Source organism: Lampetra fluviatilis, chromosome 60, assembly GCF_964198595.1.
Source record: "Lampetra fluviatilis chromosome 60, kcLamFluv1.1, whole genome shotgun sequence".
In the NCBI taxonomy this organism is placed as follows: Eukaryota; Metazoa; Chordata; class Hyperoartia; order Petromyzontiformes; family Petromyzontidae; genus Lampetra; species Lampetra fluviatilis.
Window position 1 is genome coordinate 909,213 of NC_136334.1, and position 23,394 is coordinate 932,606.

The window sequence follows — 23,394 nt, forward strand, 5'->3', positions numbered from 1 at the left end:
CTGCACCAGGGACACCCTACACCAGCAACACCCTACAAGCCGTACAATGAACACCTTACACGTTGGGTCTATGGGCAGTGCTGGGTGTTTGGGCAAAGTTGAGTCTATAATGCAGTATTATTTGGGTCTTTCGGTAAAGTCACGTAGATAGGTTCAAAGAAAATAACAAAATAACAAAAAACTACGACGTTTCGATCGCAACACAAGCGGTCGCCATCAGCAAAATGATTGAGTCTATGGTGCAGTGTTGAGTCTATGGGGAGTGTCGAGTCAATGATGACGACCGCTTGTGTTGCGATCAAAACGTCGTAGTTTTTTGTTATTTTGTCATTTTCTTTGAACCTATCTACGTGACTTTACCGAAAGACCCAAAAAATATGAATTCATGCAGTCACGAAAGATTTAAGTCAAGATTCTACAGTGCAGTGTTGCGTCTTTGGCGCAGCGCTGGTTCTAGGTGTCAGTATTGGCTCTATGGGTAGTGTTGGGTCTATGGGCAGTGTTGGGTCTATGGGCAGTGTTAAGTCTATAAGCAGTGTTGGGTCTATGGGAAGTGTTGCGTCTTTGGCGCAGCGTTGGTTCTAGGTGTCAGTATTGGGTCTATGGGTAGTGTTGGGTCTATGGGAAGTGTTGGGTCTATGGGCAGTGTTGGGTCTATGGGCATTGTTGGGTCTATGGGCAGTGTTGAGTCTATGGGCAGTATTGGGCCTCCACTAGAGGGAGCTTTAGAGATAGACCCCCCCCCCCCCCCATAAATCTTGGAAGAGGTGAGAAGTACCCTCTTTTTACCCAACCAGGGTTCATACAAGCAGTGGTGGGGCAGAGGGGAGGGGGGAGGGAATAAAAAAAACTTGCACCGTTGTTTCAACTGCGGCTCCCCGGGAGATGGAATCAACCTCTTGATTGCGAGTCCAGCATGCCGACCGTTACACACCGCGGCGGCAATCCCTGATGCAGCAATTCAATATTCATCGTTTCAGCGGTGAATGGCTGCAACCCCAGAGGCTAACCCGGTCAACGCCACGGATGATCTCTGTCGGGTCGTCACCTGCCCGCGTTTGATCTGGGAAGTCCGGAAATTGGAATGTGTCTTTCGCATGGCAGGACATGATTTGTATGGACATCCGGTACTGGTATTGCGTTCAACTCCATTGCGGTTGACTGCACAGTGTTTGATATTCAGACACACCTAGGTTGAATGAGATATATGTACGTGTTTGGTTTGTAGGAAAGGTGGCAACCCTACCAATGACTCATCCACCAACCAACTCATCCACCCACTCACCCACTGATTCATTAATTCACTCATGCATTTGCAAAAGCACTCAGTAATTCACTCACTCACCATCCCACTCGAGTTGCTAACTATCCAGGAATTTCTGTCTGTGTTTGGGTGGCAGGAATTGATTTGTACCGAGATCCGGTACCGATATTGCGTGGAGCTTCATTACGGTTTACTGCACAGTGTTTGATAGACCTAGGCTGACTGAGAAATATGCCCGGGTTCGTCTACAGTGGGAAAGGTGGCAGCCTTACCAATAAATCATCCATCAAACAACCCACTCAACCCACGCAGCCACTCGTTCATTAATTCACCCACTCACCCATTCATAAATTCGTTCATGCATTTGCCATGGCACTCAGTAACGTACCAACTCACTCACTCCCCCACCATTACACTCGGGTCGCGAACTATCCAGGCATTGCAATCTGTTTGGGTGGCAGGAATTGATTTGAATTGAGATCCTGTACTGGTATTGTGTTAAGCTTCATGACTGTAAACTGCACAGTATTGATAGTCAGACCAATGTTGACTGAGCAATCTTCCCGGGTTTGGTGTACAGTGGGAAAGGTGGAGAACCGAGTCGAATCCCGAGTGTTACCTGCAAGCGCTTAGCTCTCTCTCTCGGCGACGACGACGGACAGTATGATGTCATCCATGCCGCTCTGCACCTGAGCCCTGATGGTGGGGATGCCTCGTGTTGACCACCACAGCAACATTTGTCATCTGTAGAGTCGATCGTCGATTATCCGGCGGCTTCAGGGCGGGGGGGGGCCTGATTTTCCAAAACGCCGGATAATCACTGCATCATGATTTAAAATAGATAATTTTTGTACATTCTCGTATGACACTATGTTTTTAGGTGTTGTTATGTTCATGTTTGTTTTGTTTAAAAAAATAGTTTACTATATGAAATTGGCATAGATAAGCATACAAATAGACAAACATAAATATCCGACTTTAAAAAGTGACTATTTACTGTATCGTACTTAAAACTCCAATCTCGAAGACTCATCACTTTATTGCGTGAACTAAGTAGAGGTTGTCCTCACCATGGAATAATGCCAGCCATAGGAACGTGGAATTGCCAGCACAGACGCAAAACTCCCCACCCCACCCACTCCCAAATGACGAAGAGTGCTAACTGACACGTGTGTTTTTCCACGACGAAGATCGCGCAATTATTTACTTATTCATTTTACGGCACAACAGGCTGGCCCCGAGGGTTATATAAGATCATCGGGTGACAAAGCAAACCGCTCTATCATCCCGTGCAGCTGGCTAAGTTATAACTATTTCGAGATCTGTTACTTGCCGTCATTTTATTCCCCCTCGTCTCGATGACGTTATTCGGCAAACCAAAAAAAACACACAACCCCTGAGATTAATGTGTGTGTGGAATTGCGCCCGAAGAACGCAGGCTTGGGAGAAATTGCCGCTCACCCGGAGAGTGCTGCGACGAGGCAATCGGGCCGATCGATTCCAATATCCAAGCTCACGATCATACCACGCGTGGAATCGCGAGCTTAAGAATCAGCGTTTTTCAAATTTTTCGTAATAATGTTTTTTTTTGGGTGGGGTTAGATCGCGTAAATATAAATGTGTCGTCAAACCCGCCACCACCCGACACGGCCAATTAGTAAGGTCTGTCGCGTCAACAAAACGTCCGTAATAAAGGTTTTGTTGGGTTAGATCGCGTAAGTATGAATGTGTCGCGATCTAACCCAAAAAACACTTTATTATGAATAATATCGGTCGCGGGGGCCTACGTGTCAAACTAAACACAACGTGCCAACTAGGTCCTACTTCAACTCACCGGTGTATTGGAGAGCAAATCCAAAACATTTACAATTTGAGTACCGTGATTTTTTCCACTGGAAATTACAACCAGCATCATCGGGCGATTTTTCCAGAATTGTGGCGGAAAGCCTGCGTGTTGAATTGCCGATCTGTGTACTAACTTGAGATAAAGGCGCAGCCCTGCAAATATCTTTGTACGCAAACCAGTGCCAGAGAAAGGGCCTCCACTCGGAGGGAGATCTGTCACCTTTACCCTACATCCATGCCTATCACGTGCCCTATTGGCAGAGTGGCCGCTGTATCCTTAAATGCCCTTCACTGCTAGTAACTGGCACTACGTGCTCCAGGGCACACTTCACCTGCCCTGCTGGTAGACCAGGCTATTACATCCACGATCCTGCTTTCTACCAGTAACCAGCGCTATGTGCTGTAGTGACCCATTCTATATCACTACATCACCCCCCCTGTGGAGAAAAAGACCTCCATACCTCGCGTAGCGGGATAACAACAACAACAACCAACAACAACACCAACAGCAACAACCACAACAACCGTCATCCCACTCGTGAGCCAATTAACAAGAACAACAATAACAGAATAAAATATTCGCAACACATGGTTAAAAAACCAATCCAGCCCCCAGAATATATATACAACCCCCAATGACTAACAGTGCACCACAGCCCACGAGCACAAGAAGGACCCAGTTCAACAGGCAAACACAGCCCGGCTCGTGTCTGTGACTACCCACCAGACGGCATTGGGATAAATAGGGAGTCTGAGGGCGGGTCATTTAAAACAGACACTTTTGGAATGGGTCCTCATCGCAGGGCCCTCAGGCGGGACAAGAGCGGGTTTCCCGGGGACCCCGGGGTCGACTTGAAGATGGCCAAACGGGCACGGGAAGGCATCTCCTGTCGCTAAAGTCGGCGGCAGGTCGAATTTGGCGGGAAGAGTTTCCTGCTCAGTCGACAAAATGGCGGCCGCCCGCGCAGACTGGTGCTCCACCATTTCCTGCTCTCGGTCGACAGCTGCCCGAGTCGCTGTATCGTTCTCCGGCTCCACCTCCAGCTGCACAACCTGCGCTGCCGCCGCAGACCACAGGTCCGCGAGGCGCGTGTTGCGAACACGCCGTCCTGCTTTGGACGGCGGCAGAGCGGAGTCGTCGTTTTCCTCCTGTTGCAGTGTTAAGTTTATGAGCAGTGTTGAGTCTATGGGCTGTGCTAGTCTATGAGCCGTGCTAGTCTATGGGCAGTGTTGAGTCTCTGGGTAGTATTAGTCTATCGGCAGTGTGTACGTATGTTGAACTTCTTTCGTACCATATGTATCCAACCGTGCTAATCGGTGTATGCGGGAGAAGGGGACAACAAACTAACAAACAAATGATGCCATCATGCCTCGCATTTGTAGACGATGACAAAGCCATTCAAAAAGTGGTCGAAATCATCAAAACTATTTTCTAACGATGGAGCAGCGTTCTCACTGAGATTACAGGATCAAAAGTAATTATGGGCCTACTCTTCCACGCTGGCCAATTGTATGCATCAGAAGACGAAATTCAGTGACTTTTCACTCTGGTGAACATAGCGACAGACTAGTGGCTGCAAGTGTCAAGAGAACCCATTACATATCATATACGAAGAAACAAAAACCTTGTTTCATGTAGTTATGTATCATATAACTACGTATATTATATGAATATATTATATATTATGTGACTATATATTGTGATTATATATATCTTCTATGATTACAAATATTATGTGAATAAATTAACCTCCCTCTGAAAGGTCCACAGTGATGACATCATCTTTACTTCTGTAATAACACGCTGGAGACGGCTTGTGGAATCGGTCTTTTTATTTCACTTCTTGCAGTTCACAAACACTCCTCACTCTCTCTCTTCGTTCCGTGTCTGACCACCTGTCTCTCCTCTCTCCCCTTATTTAATGCCTGGGTCACGTGGTACACTCCAGCCAATCCTCAATAGCCTGCACCGAATGTTCCAGATTCCCCATCAACTCCCGGGACCACGCCCCTGACTTGTCTTCCCATTGGCTGAGGCCAAGACCAGCGAAACCAATCACCTAGCTGACATCCCGTGATCACGCCGAGGCCATGCTCCCAGGCTCTCCCCCCATTGGCTGTAAAGCGGGACCGGCAAAGCCGATCACCACGTGAATCCGACATAGGCTATTATTACATCACCCCCCCCCCCCCCCATGGTGAAAAAGTCAGCCGTCTCGGCTGGGAAAAGGGTGACAAGCCGATTCCATAAAATTGCTTATTAGGGCGTCAAAGATGCATTAACCATGAAGGGGCGAAATGGGCGTCTATGCGCCGAACAAAGATAAAATTCACCCATCAATAAACAGACATACATTAGGGCGCCCCTGCAGCGCGGTAACAACAGGGAAGGGACTGCAAGGCAATCAATGCTATTGAAACAGAAGAGATTTCGACCGCGTATGCGATGCAGGACCCTCTCCGCTTCCTGCGCACGGTCGCCTTGCCGCCGGATCAACAGGAGGTGGTTGGCATGAAGAAGAAGAAGGAGGATTTTCGATTTCGGTCGTGTCCAGGGCAGGTCCCACTGGAGGAGGGATGGCGGGAGTCTCATCAGCCCTCAAAACCTGTTCATCTGCGGGTGGCACAACACAGTCCCGCTGGGGATCAATGGGCGAGGCAAGCGGCATATTCGGCACAGCAGACCCCGGCAGGTCAACAAGTGTAGATGAGGTGTCGGCACGCGGGTCAATATAGGGTTTGAGTCGCGACGAATGGACGTACCACCGACGTTTTCCGTACTGGATGCGAACACTCTGTGGTTTCCGAATGTCCACCAACGTCACAGGCCCCCGCCAAGGCCTGTGCAATTTAGGGGATGTGCCCACCGGTACCTGAGGGCAGTGGAGCCATGCCAGATCGCCCACCGACCAGGGCATGTGGGTACGCGATCGACGAGCACACCTCTCGTTCCTTGACTGCGTACGGGCCGTCGCACATCTGGCGGCCTCTCGCACCTCTGTAACCCGTTCAAGCGAGTCCCGTACGTGATCAGGCAAGGAAAGGGACGGCTGTTTCCTCTGCATACCCAGTTGTACATCAATGGGGGGTACGTTCTCACGACCATACATCAAGAAAAATGGCGAATATCCCGTGGACGCGTGCGGAACCATGCGGTATGCCGCTAAGACGCCCGGTATGTGCAAGTCCCAATCGGTCTGCTTTTCACTCACCGTGTGACAAAGCATAGCTGAAAGGGTGCAGTTAAATCGTTCCACCATGCCGTTCGTTTGCGGATGGTAAGGGAAAGTGCGCATTTTCTTTGTGCCCAGCGCATCGCAAACATCCTTGAGCAATTTGGAGGATAAGTTACGTCCCTGATCTGAGAGCAGCCTCTCGGGTGCTCCTTTATACATGATATAACCATTCACGAAAGCATCGGTGATGGACGCGGCCGTCTGGTCAGGCAGAGGCCAGGCCATAGGCCATCGAGAAAAATATTCTACCCCGACAAGAAGGTATTTGTTGCCCCTAGCCGATGGAGGGAACGGCCCGAGGATGTCCAGAGCAACTAATTCGTTTATACGGGATACCTCAATGGAACGTAATGGCGGCACATGTTTCCGAGGCGGTTTCCTCTTCGCACAATCATGGCATGACCGGACAAAGTCGTTGACGTCTGCCGTCATGCCGGGCCAAAATAAATCTTTCTGCATTGCGGCCAAAGTCTTCTGCACGCCGAGGTGCATTAGTTTGTCAGCATGCAGAGCACGAAGCAGGTCATGGCGAAGGGATGTAGGCACGACCAGGCATGGTCGGTCAGACAATCCATCAGTACACATTAATAATCCCGCCTGGCCCCGGAACATCCGCCACTTCCATCCCGCCAAATGAGCTCTCGGTTTCCCGATCAATTTCCGCAGCGGAGCCAGAGAGGCATCGGCCTCCTGCTCGCGTAGCCAAACCGAGTGCGGCAGCCGCAGGGTATCATCAGTATCCACTGGCATATCCTGGCCGTCCTCATTTGACATCGCCCCCATAACCGGACAGGGCGAGGTAAGCGGCGCCCCACAGCAGTGCATACCCGTCAGACAAGTGCACGGGGGAATGGGTGGTAACCTGGAGAGCGCGTCCACGTTGGCGTGGCGAGCACCCTTGCAGTACGTGATATCGAAGGAAAATTCCTGTAACGATTCCAACCACTGAGCCAATTGGCCTGATGGTTGGTCCAATTTCAACGAGTATTGCAAAGCCGCGTGATCAGTGCGAGCGAGGAATTTCCTTCCATACAGGTACGGCCGGTACAGGCGAATAAAATGCACGATCGCCAAAAGTTCCCGCCTTGTCACGCAATATCGTGTTTCTGCCGGGGACAGAACCCTGCTGCCGTATGCAACCACTCGTTCAACTTCGTCTTTACGTTGCGATAAAACGGCCCTGATGCCGATATCGCTAGCATCCGTGTCAAGGATGAACGGCTGGGAAAAGTCTGGGTAGTCGAGCGTAGGCGCCGTGGTGAGGTGATCCCGGAGCGAGTGAAAAGAGCGTTCCTCCTCCGAACCCCATTTAAACCTTTGATTTTTGCCCGTCAGAATATGCAGTGGTTTAGCCAGTGTGGCAAAGTTCTTAACAAACCGGCGATAGTAGGATGCAAACCCAATAAAGTGCCGAACGTCGCCCACCGAAGTGGGTGTAGGCCACTCTCGGACACATCACGTTTTCTGAGGGTCAGTAGACACGCCGTCGGAACTGACGATATGACCCAAGTAACGGACGGAGTGTTGCAAAAGGTGGCATTTCTTGGGTTTAAACTTTAGGTCAGCCGAGCGCATCCCCTGAAAGACAGTCTCCAGGCGTTGGAGGTGTTCCTCGAACGTGCGGCTAAAAACGATAATATCGTCTAAATATATGAGGCATGTCTCCCACTGTAGTCCCGCCAGTACCAGTTCCATCAGGCGTTGGAACGTCGCCGGAGCCGCATTTAAGCCCATGGGTAAGCGGTTAAACTCAAAAAGGCCTTGTGGCGTGCGGAATGCCGTCTTGGGTTTCAACGCATCATCGAGGGGGAGCTGCCAAAAGCCCGAGGACAGATCGAGGGTGGAGAAGAATTTTGCCCCTGACAAAGCGTCCAATGAGTCATCCATCCGTGGTAAAGGGTATGCGTCCGCCACGGATATCTTATTCAACCGGTGGAAATCTACGCAAAATCTCGTCCCACCATCCTTTTTCTTAACCAGTACGACCGGCGCGCCCCACGGACTGTTGGACGGCGAAATAATATCCGCTGCCAACATCTCGTCTACCGCGCCACGCATGTGTTCCCTTTCTGCAGGGCTCATGCGATGCGGATGCATACAAATCGGAGGTGTCGCACCGGTGTCAATATGGTGCGACAAAAGCGACGTGCGGCCGAGATCCAAATCATTTTTACTGAAAACGTCAGCATACTGTAATAACAACGAATGCAAAGCAGTCCTCTGCGCGTTTGATAAAGATGAGTTTTCCCCGCACAAGTCCGCAATCCACCGTTCTTGTGATCGATCGTGTGGCGGTCCATCGGTGGGTGTTTTAATTTGTGGCTTTCCGTCAAAAGTGGCGAAATCGGTAGTGGGGTGAGCCAATACCGATCCAGCCGGGACAACGACCCGGTCTGGCCCCCCTTCAACACCTGTATGAACGATCGTTTGGGCCGCCACGAAGGAAAAAGATTTAGACACCGAATTCGACGGGGATAATAACACATCCATCATACCATCCTTAACCTGAAGGGGTTTACGGTCACGCAGCGGGATAAGCATTTGTGAGCCTGATGGAACTTCTACTGTGGCAGCGACCATGGCATTAACAGCATTACCCGGTGGCGAACGGGCCAGCAGGGAAGGCAGGAACGACATCCTACGACCCCCCGGCATTTCTAAACAATCCTGGTCGACCAGTATCTTAAGTGGCATGCGGCGCAAGAAATCGGTGCCTAATAGGCATGGGACGGCCAGTGAGCGCGAGATCAACACCGATCCTTTGGCGGTAATATTACCGATTGCAATACGCACATCGACTTGACCGAAAATACCCATGCTACCCCCATTTGCGGCTACACACGCATCATTAACCCGGCGGATTCACGACGTGGGAATAGACAAAAGATGAAAAATAATATCAGAAATGATGGTGGCAGACGCGCCAGTGTCAACCAAAATACGGACGTCGATGCCTTCAATGGTACCCGGTACCGTCGACAAACCCGACACCGCAGCCACAACCCTACGAGCCAATTTTTTCCATTGTGTAGTAGAGCATAGTAATGACATCGAAGAATCACAATTATCATCGGAAGTGCAACTATGTGTGCGAGTGGATGAATGATGTGACACGACCTGCCGGGTGTCCGATTTGCGCCGACTCGCCCGAGGGTGTCACGGCTCCACGCCCGGTGGAGGAGATGGAGGCCCACTTGGTGGAAGCGGCGAAGGCAGAGGTCGGCAGCAGCAGTCGCGGCCAAAATGGCCTCGTCGGCCACACTTGAAGCACTTGGCCGTCGTCGGCCGGCGGTTGGTCGACCCGGCCCCCGCACGTGGTCGGCTTGCGTAGTCACCACTCCGGTCGTGCAGCCGCCGTCACTGTATCCAGTGCGGAACAGCAGCCACCACCTCGTCGTCGCCGGAGTCGTCGGAGCAGTGGACGACCCGCCGTGGAGACCACCCTAAAGGTGGGCCGTCGATTTCGGGTTTCCCCGTCCATGCTGCCATCTGATCCCAGCGCTTGATGTTAAATTTAGCGTCCAAGCAGCGCGCCACCCATCGCGATGTAAGCGGTTCGTGGCCGCATACCGGCAGCGAGATGTTGAGTTCCTGGGACAGCTCCAGCATACGGGAAAGGATGAGAGGATCGAGGTGATCAGCTGTCGCGTCGGGGTAAGCGGCCATGGCCAACGCCACCAGCGCCCCCCGGTAAGCCAAAGGCGACTCCTCTGATCCTCGATGACGTGACATACATTTTCTCGTGGCTGCCGTCGGCGGGTCGTTAAACTCTGCCATTTCTGCGAAAGCATCACGAAGCGTCTTCTTCTTGGACGCCGGGATGGATCGGAAGACCGCCAGGGAAACATCGTCCAGCAGCGTGGGCAGCGCTTCCAGCGCCTCCGCCTCTGTCTATCGCACGGATCTGAAGGCCGACTCAAAGCGCGACGTAAAAGCACTCCAATCGCCCCCGGCGATAAATTCCTTAATCTGTGGAAGCCGATGTCCGCGGTGGCAGGCAGACGCCTCGAGCATCTCCACTTGCGCTTCCCGCGTTCTGCGCATCTCCGACACCACGCGTCCAGCGGCCGCGTGGTGGCAGCCTCGCGCAAGATGGCGTCGAAAGGCTCCGTTGCCGCCGCCCCGCCCAAGATGGAGACCTCCCCCCGCGTGGCAGGAGCAATGGCGGACGTCGTTTCCCGCCGAAGATCCTGGTCTTCGGCATTGAGCTGAACCGCAGGCGGCCGACCCAGGCCCGTCGAGGACGCGACCGCCGTTACCAGATTGAGCAGAATCGCGCGGAGCGACTCGATCTGCTCCGCCATCAGCCGCCATCCTTCGTCCACCCTTGAGGTGGTTGCCTCTTCCTCCCGTGGGCGATGAGCGGCGTCAAGGAGAGCGGCAGTCGGAGGCAGAGGAGCCGTAGCTCCTAGCAGATCGTCGTCGTCCGTCTCCACAACTTCCTCCTATGGAGGGTCGGGTGGGTTCTTCTTTCTGAGGTGCTTGGACATCTTGAAGATCGTCCAAACGGTCCCAGAAGAACTTCTGACACCAATGTAATAACACGCTGGAGACGGCTTGTTGAATCGGTCCTTTTATTTCACTTCTTGCAGTTTACAAACACTCCCCGTTGCTGGCAGGCAACGGGAAGCGGGCAGACAGCCACCAGAAACACACCGCCACGTGGCACCCGGAGCCTCACTCGCGCATGGCCCCTCTCTCTCTTCGTTCCGTGTCTGACTACCTGTCTCTCCTCTCTCCCCTTATTTAACGCCTGGGTCACGTGGTACACTTCAGCCAATCCTCAATAGCCTGCGCCGAATGTTCCAGATTCCCCATCAACTCCCGGGACCACGCCCCTGACTTGTCTTCCCATTGGCTGAGGCCAAGACCAGGGAAACCAATCACCTAGCTGACATCCCGTGATCACGCCGAGGCCATGCTCCCAGGCTCTCCCCCCATTGGCTGTAAAGCGGGACCGGCAAAGCCGATCACCACGTGAATCCGACATAGGCTCTTATTACACTTCCTCTCTTTAAGACCCGAAACATGATGACTTCTTCACATTTGTGGCTCTCGCCTGATGATGCTGGTTGTAAAACATCGTACTCGAATTGTGAATGGTGTGGGTTTACTATCCAACACACCGGTGTGCTGTACTAGTAACTAATTGACATGTTTTGTTTACGTGACAAACATTACGAATTAGCTGCGTCGGCAGGTCTAATGACACGTTTTAAAACATTTATTATGGATAATATACGTGTTAAACTGACGTATAACATAGTTTAAATGTTATAACTTATCTTAAGAGCGCGATAAAGTGATACTCTGAGCTCCTCCTCGATGGCTGGTCAGCGTGGAAGACGTGGACAAAATTACCGCGAAAGGGCTCTCTAGAGCACCTATTACCGGAGGAGGCCCTTCTGCCAGCATTGGCGTCAGGACGAAATTGCAGGGCTGCACCTTTGCCTTTATCATCGAGGAACAATGCTGGCGTTCGACGCGACTGAACCACTTCCGTAGGCATCTCTCTCACCCACAATGCATGTTATTTATTGAACATAAATTTTATATTTAATTTTTTAACGTACATTAATCGATTCACGTCATTCCCATAAGCACAAAGGCCATCACAAAGGTGATATGTTTAACAGACAGGTACAGTCTGCCAGCAAGGGGGTAAAGTTTCTACGTGTCTTTTATGCCACTCAATAATGAGCTGTTCATTTTAACATTTTTGCCCAATGTCAACCATCGACACTAGCACGCGTGGCCCACTATCCTCCGAGTAACGTCACGGGCATCCACTGTGACGCAGGCGGCGTGTACACTTGTCCAATATGTTCACAGCATTAACCAGGGCCGCAGCTGGGCTTGAAGCGCGAACCCTCTGCAACGAGTGGCAGACGTGCGATTTAACAGCCCATGAATCCAAATTGAATTGCATTGTTCACTTGCATTGCACCTGTGACTCCTGCAATCTTGATCAAATACTATATGGGTTAGAGCGTCACATTGGGACATTAGTTGTATAACCGAGGGGGAATTCGTGCACGTGATACACGTGGTTAACAGTCAAAAGCGTAGCCAGGCCTGTAAAACCATTATAATTATTATGGGTGCCACGGCGGAGAGATATGAACTCCCTCGTCTGGTATGCAGGAGGTCGTGGGTTTGATTCCAACTCTGACGCCGTGGTCACGTGGATTTTTCTCCAGGCCCTCCAGATTTTCCCTCTACATTTATTATAATCAATGTCACGCGTTTAGAGTATTTGGCCACTATGAATGTACATGTGATAAGCTTCTTCGTCCAGCGATCATTTGTGACCAGGTCACTTCTGAAAAAGGGCTATATAGCCGCATGCTCAAGTTTATGCATGTGAAGTACCGTTGATGACTCTTGGACACCGTTGGTGAGGCACACGTATTTATTCCGTACAAGTAGTCACAACTGTGGACATACAATACTAGAGGGGGTATCGGCCCCCTCACCCGGCAAGCTGGGAATACACTGCTAGCTATCTCTGACCTACCTCCTAGTCCTCCACTAACGGGCTAGGGGAGGCTGTCTGGCCCGACACTGGTAAGTCGGGCTACGGTACCCGGAGTTCCAGAGCACTAGCTCTGGTTCTCGGGACCACGCCGCTGGCTCGGTCCTGCGCGGCCCTGACAAGGGCGGCGTCCCAGGGGAGTCCAGGGCTCTAGCTAGACGATCTTCGGTCTTCACTGGTTTAGCTTTAACATTCTGCCCCGAGCCCTCTGACACATCCCCCTTTATACTCCACCCCCGCTGAGGGGTGGGGCCCCGGGCTGCCTGGTGCGGACGTCGTTGAGAGCACCCCCCCCCGTGCACTCACGTAGCCCCGCCCACTGTGTTTGTTTCCCATAAGCTGCCATGCATAACGGCTCTCTCTCTAACACCCCTACACATGTATGAAAACCGCGGATGAGGGAGAGACAAGAGCTGTAATGATTCGGGCGCCTCAGAAATTCGATGAAACATCGTGATCGAGAGAGAGAGTCGCGATTTGAGCCAAGAGACGGTTGTAGATTTTTTTCCAACCACACGTTCATTGTTTCACGAACGTCACAGGGGAACCGAATGATGGACAAATAAACTCCTTTAAAAAAGTTTTTCAAAAACAACGGTTTTATTAACAACTTCGTTTAACTCAGGGTCGAGAAGTACGTCAATGGCGCCTGAGACACGCAGCGCCTGCTTTTTGTGCGAGCCGATTCCACAGTTTAGGGACCGCAGCGTTTTTGACCTACACAAATATATATATAAATAATAAGGCGTCCATACAAAATGTAAATTGCTTAAAAGTAGCGATTTGCATTGTCACCGGATCTGAGTGTGTGTGCAAAATGTGGAATTGATTGGACAACGGGAAGTGGACGAAATTTTGATTACAAGATTTGACCATGACAAACAGAGGAATCAAGTTAAGTAAAACCGTTGAAAAAATTAAAGATTCTGATTCTAATGCTCGTCTTACCAGGGTTTAGATGGGAGGAGGCCACAGGGGCTGGCATGATCAGAATCAGAATATGTATTTAGACTCTTTGGTTCTTTTGGTAAAGTCACGTCGGTATAAATAAAATAAATAACGACGTTTCGAGAAAGACACAGAGAGTCGGAAATAACAGCTGTCAGCTTTTATTTCCGACTCTCTGTGTGTCTTTCTCTCTATGCCTCTCTCTTAGATCTATCATGCTCACATGTCCTTTGCATTGCACAGTCCTGGGGGAGGGGAAATCCCTTGGCATGGAAAACATCGTGGGACAAAGTTTGGGATGACCCTGCCGAGGCTACGATGTCTCAAATATGGGAAGAAGAAGAAGAAGTCACCCCCTGTGAGTGGCTGGCTGAGGTGCCATCTGTTGAGGAAGTACTGAACGCGATGTAGAGTCTGAGACCAGGAAAGGCACCGGACAGAGATGATCTCTAAAGCGTAATGCTGAGGGAGGGTGGCGTTTGTGCACAGACTGCCCTACATGACATCATAACAACAGTCTGGACCACTGGGTGGGTTCCGCAGTATTGGAAGGATGCCCTGGTGGTCCCCCTCTTTAAGAAGGGGGACCGCACAGACTGTAACAACTACAGGGGCATCGTCACTCCTCAGTGTGTCGGGAAAGGTCCTGGCAAGGATTATTAAAGATCGCCTTGTCAGGCACACTGTCTGAAAGCGCTTGACCCTCGTGACCAGTGTTACGCCTGTGGGCGAGATGTCCGAGGAGGACGAGCCCACTCCTGCTTGCGCCGCTGTGGCCGGCGCTGGAGGCCAGCGGCGAGCTGCTGAGTGTGGCGCGACAGGCCTCCATAGGTTCCTCCCCGCCCGGGCTCCACTCGCGGCGTCTGCTTCAACTGCAGGCGGCCAGGACACGTCGGGGACGTCCCGGGCCGCCGTCTTCGTCTATTTGTCCGCCTTCGACGTCTAAGAGTCCCCAGGCGAGTCGCAGTGCGCCACACATGCGGCCCTCGTTAAAACCTCACCCATCTTACGGTTGTGCCGATCCACCTACGGTCGTCATTCCGTCGCGTCGGGTAGCGCCGTGCGGGGGTTCGTCGTGTTGTGGCCGCGGCCGTCGGGTCGTCCACGGTCGTCGGCACTATCCAGGATGTTAACGTGTGGATCCTTGTTGACACTGGCACCTCCGCCACCATTATCTCTGAGTAAATTTGTAACATATTGCCGGCTCATTGCTGTCTGTTGTGGCCCGGGGGTTCATTGGGGATTTTGGGTCAAATTGTCGCTGAAATTTCCATCGACGGCATTTCGCTGCGGGGGCCCGTCCTGGTGTCTGAATCGCTGGCAGTGCCGTGTCTGTTTGGGACAGACTTCCTCGGGAAGATACCCCTAAAAATCCTGACAGACCACAGGTGTCTGGAGTTGCCTTCGGGACGCTGAATAGCGTTTTTGTCTTCACCTAGTGACACGGCCAAGGGCTGTGCGTCGATGCAGGCCCTGGTGACGGACACTGTTACGATTCCCCCAGGGGGACAAATGCTCGTCCCCTTCCGGTTGCACAAGCAGCTTGATTGGGTTGCCACAGAGGGGGGTATCGTGCTGGTGCCCGTAAATAAAGGGGCCCGAACGATGACGCTCGTGGTGGCGCAGACGTTGGTGTCTCGGGTCCGTCAACCCTTTATCCAGGTTTTAAATGTGGGCTCCGACGCGTCGGTCATTCAGGCGGGCTCAGTACTCACGCACGCGTCGGTTGTGGGTGTGGGGGCTGACTGTGTTGTGGCTGTTGATGGTTCGCGGGGTGACGTGCACGCGCAGCCTCGGGATACGGAGTGGGTGGACGCCCTTTGTGACGAGGATCAGGACCTTTCCCACGGCCAGAGGTCCGCGTTGTGGCCTTTATTACTTGAATTCAGGGACGTGTTCAGTCACGGGAAGTTTGATTTGGGCCGTACCACCCTCTTGAGCCACCACATTGATACCGGGGACTCCCCCCCTATTTGACAGAACCCCTACCGGCTGAGCCCGGCTGAGAAGCAACACGTACGGGTCGCTGTTGAGGAAATGTTGGCGGCCGACGTGATATCTCTGTGCACGAGTCCCTGGGGTGCCCCTATAGCGCTTGTGAAAAAGCATGACGGGTGTCTGCGCTTTGCGTGGACTTCCGCAAGCTCAATAAAGTATCGGTGGCTGACGCCTACCCCCTGCCCAGTATGGATGACTCATTGGACGCGTTGGCTGGGGCCAAATTATTTTCGACGGTGGATCTTCTCTCCGGGTTCCTGCAGCTGCCTCTTGATGATTCGTTCAAGGCCTGTTCGAATTTAACAAACGTCCGATGGGCTTAAATTCTGCCCCGGCCACCTTCCAGAGGCTAATGGAATTGGTCATGGCAGGACTCCAGTGGGACTCCGGCCTAATTTACCTAGATGATGTAATTGTCTTCGGACGCACGTTTGAGGAACCCCTAGGAGATTGCGCGCTGTTTTTCTCAACATGAGACAGGCCAATCTCAAGTTCAAACCCCAAAAATGCTATTTGTTGCGACTGATCCCGATAAAACTGCATGCGTGCGCACATGGTCCACAACACGTCCCTGAGTGAGGTCCGCAGTTTTATCGGGCTCGCTTCGTATTACCATCGTGTCGCCACCATTGCCAAGCCTCTCCACGCGCTCACGGCTAAGGGGCAGACATTTCACTGGGGCAGGGAGGAGGAGGCCGCCTTTGTTGCACTCCGTGATGGGTTGGTGAGCGCCCCTCTCCTGCGGTACCCTGACTTCAAACTACCCTTTATCCTGGACACCGATGCCAGTAATACGGGCATCGGGGCTGTACTGTCACAGGTGATTGACGACGTCGAGAGGGTGGTGGCATACGGGAGCAGGGTGCTCTCGCCGGCCTTCAAAGAAGATAGCGACACGGGATGACAATGCATTGGCTGGAAAGTTGTTAAAGCCACAGCGCATTTCAAATCTCACCCAGCAGCCAAGCACTGAAATTGAATAATTGGCACTTAGACGCAGGGAGCTGCTGTGGCTCGTGTCTTTAATTGTCCATTCATGAAGGAGACGTTTAGCATTGGCCTAACGATGTTTCCGGTGTCTTTGAGAGATGCCAAAGCCACGAGGAGGCGCCGTGTTATAACATCTTATATATTTTCCATGCATATGTTATATACATTATAATTATGAATTGTGATTCAAAGTCACTGTGCTATTTCTCCGACTCTGTTAATGAAAACCCCGGAGACTGGCTCAATTGTCATGAGGCAGCAGCCTTCAAAGAAGATAGCGACACGGGATGACAATGCATTGGCTGGAAAGTTGTTAAAGCCACAGCGCATTTCAAATCTCACCCAGCGGCCAAGCACTGAAATTGAATCATTGGCACTTAGACGCTGCGGAAACAAATTAGAGGCATATCACGAGTACTGAACCACCAGTCTGTTCCGTATTGATCGTATTGCTTAAACAGTTTGTAAGAACGTGCCCGGCTGCTTAGCAAAGGTGTTAATAATGGCAGATTCTGTGTCACGCGTGGAAGGACTGAGGTGCGGCCACAGCGGTGTAATGGTTAGCGAGCTGGGCATAAGGTCAGCCAAGTTTCTGAAATATCCTCCCCCCTGCCAACACTGCCTTTGTCCACCCAGAAGCAAATATGGGAACACCATAGTGAATCGATCGCACACCACGCGGTGGCGAGATGTTAACGACATCGCCTAGTATACAGGAAGTCGTGGAGTCGATCCCGTCCCTGACGCCTGCTGTATATTTGGAGTTTGTGTGTTTTCTCGTGGTCGTATGGATTTTTCTCCCGGTCTTCCAGATTTCCCCTTCACATTTAGAAACACGCTTTCAGATGATTTGGCTGCTTTAAATTTCCACGTGATAAGCCACTTGGTTAAGCAATCATCTGTGGTTCAGGTCTCTTTAAAAAAAAGCTATACAGCTCGGCGGGCCTTACCTGGTCACACATAAAAAACAATAATCGTTTAGTTGAGGTCGCGTGTGGTGGGGTAAGGCGTGGGTGTTTCCCACCACTTCCAACAAATTATGGCCAGTGTGGAACAGTCAGACAAAATACCCTCTCCCACCAGTAGCGTCACGTACCGTGGCAAGGGGGGTGGGCGCACCTTTACCTTGTGTACACAAATTGTGTGCAAATATTATATTTAGCAACCCACCCCCCCTTGTCAAATTCCGCCCAACTCTAGCCTGGAGTTAATGGTTCTACAGTCCTGGACACGCCTTTGACTGTGAACAGCATTTTACCACATGTACAAACTCACCCCCCCCCCCCACCTCGGTTATGCAATGCATTGCCTGTATTTTTCCAACTGACGCTCGAACCCACGTAGTATTTTTTCATTTCGGACTTGCAGGCATCACAGGTGCAGTGAGCACAAAGAATTTAAAAATGTTATTTTGATTTCCCCTCGCCGTTTTGTGGCGGATGCGTTGCAACACATCGCACAAACCGAACCCGCAGAGAGCGAGGTAAACCCGTATACTACTGCATACCAGAGCCATAAAAACTGGCGTGATATGCAAGGTCCGACCCTGCAAGGTCCGACCGTGTCCGTCCGGGGCTCGCCGAGCTGCTGCATTGGCTGCCGAACGAATACGTTATAGGGTCGCGCTCATTAAACACAACTTGCTTACCACAAATGAACCACAATACCTCTCTGATCTCGTCAGGGAGCATACCGCCATCACGCGAACTCCGGTTATCCTCGCAGCAGGAGCGGCTTTTGGCTGACCGTCAAACAAAGAAGGCGGTCACCACATCGCGTGCTTTTAGATGCGTTTCAGCGGCCATCTGGAACGCTATTCCTTCCGATATTAGGAAGCCACTGGAGCGATGCCCTTTCAAATCAAGATTTTAAACTCATTTCTTTATAACTACTTTTTGCAGCAGTTGAAACAATGGCGCAAGTTTCTCAGTTCTCTCCGTGCCATGTCCATCCGGCAGTGTACACAGGTACACCACGGTTAGATGATCAGCAGGTCGTGTGTGGTGGGGTAAATTGTGGGTACTCCCACCTCTACACCAAGACTTCTGACCAGCGTGGGAGAGTAGGCAAATTGCACTCTCGACCAGGGGGGTACGTGAAGTGAGTTATAAATATGTGAAATTGCATCATACATGAGAGTTATAGGTGAATAATTATGTTGTATGAATCTGGCAATATAAGATAACTACTATAATATTTAAATCCAAATCTTAACCTAGAACGATATGAAAGACCTTTCTAAACTGATTGATCGTAAACAATGTGGGTTTCCAAGAGCAGCCAGCGAGCGGGAAACACGTTATGTCGCGCGCACAGAACGTCCAGTTAATTTTAGTTTTATTCTCTTGCACTTACGAGCTGGTTATAATAACCTCACAAAATGGAAAATTGGTTAAAATATTCACGTTCATCATCCATACAATTAATTTACAGAACCACGTTGAGTCAGGCAAACCGGGGGAGGGGATTACTCGGTTTAAACTACATTCAACAAAGCGGTAGTTATAGTAAATGTTGAGAACCACTGGGATAGAGGTCCCTCTAGTGGAGTCCCTTCAACCAGCAGTGGCGTAAGCAGGCAATTGCGGGGCTGCACCTTTTACCTGCTTTACGTATGGATTCCTCCCTGTCCTCACAATGATCCCGTGCATCGATTTGCAGAGAGATGTGATTTTTTTTCTTTAAGCGTTTTAATTTCTCAATTCGGCAAGTACAAAGAGTTCGGATTTAGTCGAAAGATGATGATGACGAGGCCACGTGATCGAGGGGCTCGTACCAAGCTGGCGATGTGTCCACTCGACCATTGTTGATTGTGTAGTGGTGATACGCGCTGGGGTAGGGATCGTGTGCCAGCACGTAGTGATTGGCTGTGTGTGTTGGTGACGCGTGCTGACGGTGAAGGATCAGGGGTCAGCGCGGGGTCGGGGGTTATGAGGCAGTGATTGGTTGGGTATCAGTGACGCGCGCTGACAGCGATGGGATCCTGGGGCAAGCGCGCGGGGATTGGTCAACTAAGGGGGATGCTCACGTCGAGGTCCGCATACGCTCCGTCTCCCGTGAGCGGGGGCTATATAAGGTGGTGCGCACAGGCGCATGGGGAGCGAGTGACCAGCGAAGACTGAAGACGGAGGAGGAAGAGATAGGGCCCTGCGGTACCTAGTCTCGCTGTCCTGTAGGGGCCGGGGCTCTGTGTGACCCAGAGGCGGAACCCTGGGACCCGGGGCCGAGCGTCCGTGAGAGGGCCGGCCCTTGGGACTCAGAGGTTGTGGCCCACGCCCAAGCTGGGGTGGACCTGTAGGCTCCACGGACGTTACGGGGCGGAGTGCAGTGTGAGCATGCAGTGTGAGCCATAGTAACTACACGTGTCAAGTGAAGTGTGTGTAGTCAGAGGCATAGTAACTACACGTGTCAAGTAAAGTGTGTGTAGTCAGAGGAAGAGTGACCACACGTGTCAAGTGAAGTGTGTGTAGTCAGAGGAATAGTGACCACACGTTGTATCGTGACAAGTCAAGGTTTAATAAAAAGTGTGCTACCCGTCAAGTGGTTTCCTGCCGTCATTCCAATACTTCAACTGGCGTCAGAAGTGAAACAGTCTTCCAGGCATGGATACAAGGAAGACCCGTCGGACTCACGGGATTGACCGCGAGGATAACCTTGACGACTCGGGCCAGCTGGCATCGGGGGGAGAGGACGAAGAAATGCCGACGCCGCAGGATCCGCCGAGGGCGCCGGACGAGAGACTGGGGACCGATGCCGTACTCCGCGAGGCGCACTCCCGTCTGGCAGAGCTGCTGCTCGCCGCCGCGTCCATCCTGGCGGAAATCAGCACGTCGGGAGGAGCGGGGACGTTGGCGGACATTCAACAGGGTCGCCCGGCAGATTCCTGCCAAAATGACTGGGCGATTCCCGCCATTTCAACTGCGCGGACATCTTTTGGCGGGAACGGCGAGCACCACGTGGCGGCGGTTCTCCAAGCGCGCCCGCTTACGTCATCAACGCGTGCTGCGGACCGCCATCAGTCACCCGCCATTGGGGCCGCCATCTCGCACACCGACGGTGCGGCGGAGAGGAACCACGAGGCAGAGGACGACTTCATCTTTCAACAGCGCCTTCCCACATTGTCAGCCTTCAAGGCGGAAGGCGGGGACTGGGGCGCATTCCAGCGCAGGTTTCTGGCGCATCAGGAAATGTCCGCCTGGTCCGACGCTACGGCGCTGCGGGCACTGCCTGCCATGTTGGACGACAACGCGCTCGCGGCCTTCATGTCCGCACAGAGGTCGGACCGCTCCACGCTTAAGGCTGCGCTGGGTCTCATGGCCAAGGTCTACGGACCTCCCTCGGCGTGTCGCCATCACTTTTACGCCCGGCGGAAGGTGGACACGGAGACCGCGCTCGCCTACCGCACGGCGTTGTTGGCTCTCGCCGACGCCGCGTTCCCTCGTATGGACGAGGAGGGCCAGGACGCGATGGTCTTGGAGCAACTGCTCAAGTTGGCGCAGGACCTGGGGGTCCCCATCGACACGGCCGACGAGGTCGATATTTCTTCTTTGCGGGTCGCAACAAGTATACAGGCGCACGAGGTCCTCCAGCGTAAACAGGGGGTCGTCTGCAATGCTGCCGTGGCCTCAGCTCCGGGCCCGGTGGTCACCGAGCCCCAAGTCGTCAGCCCACGAGAGGAGGCGTTCACCGCGGGACGACCGGGGGACTGGAGGTCGGGGGGTCGTTCGCCTCTGCGATCGGCCCGCAAGCTGGAGCAACCGAGATCTCCGACGACCCTCATCACGTGTTACAACTGCGGCCTCCGGGGCCACGTGGCGTCCGGTTGCCGCGCTCCACGTCAGCGCGCCATGGGACCTCGGCTGGACGACAACCAAGGCCCCAAGTCATCCCTACTAACCCCGGCAAGTCGCGGCGCTTCACATGCTCGGCCTACATGCACGACACACATGGGCCGTCGCGTTGCGGCGGAGGAGAGCCGGTTAGGGATCGGGGATTCGGTTCGGCGAGGGGGGTTCGTGCGGGACCGAGGGGACATTAAATGGTCGGAGTTGGGGCACAGGATAGTGGCTGCGTCGGCGGGATCATCGGTCGTTACGGGATTCATTGACGGGGTCGAGGTCAGGGTGTTAGTGGACACGGGGGCATCGGCGACTATTATATCGGACCTCATTTACAACATTCTCCCCGTCCAATGTCGACCTCTGCTCCCGGTGGACGTGCCATTTTACGCGGCTAATGGGGGCTCGTTGGGCATTGTCGGTCAGATTAGGGCGTCCATTTGCATTGGAGATATCAAATTGTCGGGACCCGTTTTCGTTTCTTCTTCCTTGGCAGTTCCTTGTCTGTTGGGCACAGATTTTTTGGCTAAAATGCCCATTAAAATTCTCATTGATCAGCGTTGCATTGAACTACCATCGGGTCGCCGTATTTCATTTTTGACGAACCCTACCGAAATTTGGACGGCGTGCGCTACGATACAAGCGCTGGCGACACAGACCATGCACGTGCCCCCGGGTTCACAGATGTTAATTCCCCTCCGGTTGAGGAAACCATGGGTGGGGGAGACCTCGGAACAGAGCATGCTTTTGGGTCCTTCAAATAGGGCTGTCGGAGGTCTCGATTTGTCGGTGGCTCACACTTTGGTTTGGGCTGACAAGGACCCGTTCGTGATGGTTTTAAACGCTGGGTCGCGGCCGGCCGTTATTCAGCAGGGCACTGTGCTAGCTCACGCGGCACGGGTCCCTGCGGAAGAGCGGCTGGTTGCGCATGTTGATCCAAGCCCGACGCAGAACATTCCAGTTAGGGAGGACCTTGAATGGGTCGATTCGCTGTGCGCGGACTCGAACGATTTGTCAACGGTACAGTTGGGTGCGCTGCGTGCGTTGCTGATATAATTTTCTGATGTGTTCAGTAAGCATAAATATGACATTGGGTGCACGGACCTGTTGCGCCACCATATTGAAACAGGCGATGCGGCACCGGTCAGGCTAAATCCCTTCCGGCTGAGTCCTGCTGAGAAGGAACACGTTCAGTCGGCCGTCAACGATATGCTGGCAGCCGACATTATTTCGCCTTCTTCCAGTCCTTGGGGAGCACCTATTGTGCTGGTTAAAAAGCAAGACGGGTCCTTGCGATTTTGCGTAGATTTCCGTCGCCTGAATAAAATCTCCGTGGCTGACGCGTATCCGCTCCCCAGAATGGACGAGTCCCTCGATGCATTGTCTGGTGCGCGATATTTTTCTACTCTTGATTTATTATCGGGATTCTGGCAGCTGCCACTCGACGACGAGTCTAAACCTAAGACAGCATTTCGGACTCCAGGGGGCCTATTCCAGTTTAACCGGTTACCCATGGGACTTCACTCCGCTCCCGCGACGTTTCAGCGCCTTATGGAATTGGTTTTGTCGGGCTTGCAATGGGATACTTGCTTGATTTACCTTGACGATGTCATTGTTTTCAGTAAAACGTTTGAGGAACACCTCCAGCGATTGAGAGGGGTGTTCTTGCGAATGCGATCGGCTAAATTAAAGTTTAAACCGGCCAAATGCCACCTTCTTCGTAAGTCCGTGAGATACTTG